We start from the raw sequence: 340 nt of genomic DNA, 5'->3' as shown, positions 1-340 counted from the left end.
CCCCCAAAATGCACCTGTGGCCATCACCGCCTCCCTGAATCGTTGCAGCGCCCACCAGGGGGCGGTGGCGCTCACTTTGGAAATTACTATGGTGTGAATAGAGGTGAAATAGAATGAGCATAGGTAGAATAACCCGCATACAGACTGACAAAAAGTCAGATAGTAGTTTATTTTTTGAATTCTTGGAAGACTGGAGGATAAGATCTGCTTATCCAGGAGTTTCAGCTATTGTATTTTGGTCGCGTAGAACTATTTGCTTATTTCTGAGTTGTGGATAACGGGGAGGCACATTGCTTTAGTTTTGACACAAGAGATAGCAGCACTCCGGACGTCTTCAATA

This window comes from Halyomorpha halys, unplaced genomic scaffold (assembly GCF_000696795.3).
Source record: "Halyomorpha halys isolate HHAL.00 unplaced genomic scaffold, Hhal_1.1 Scaffold2140.1, whole genome shotgun sequence".
Classification (NCBI taxonomy): domain Eukaryota; kingdom Metazoa; phylum Arthropoda; class Insecta; order Hemiptera; family Pentatomidae; genus Halyomorpha; species Halyomorpha halys.
Note: the sequence above shows the minus strand (reverse complement) of the source record.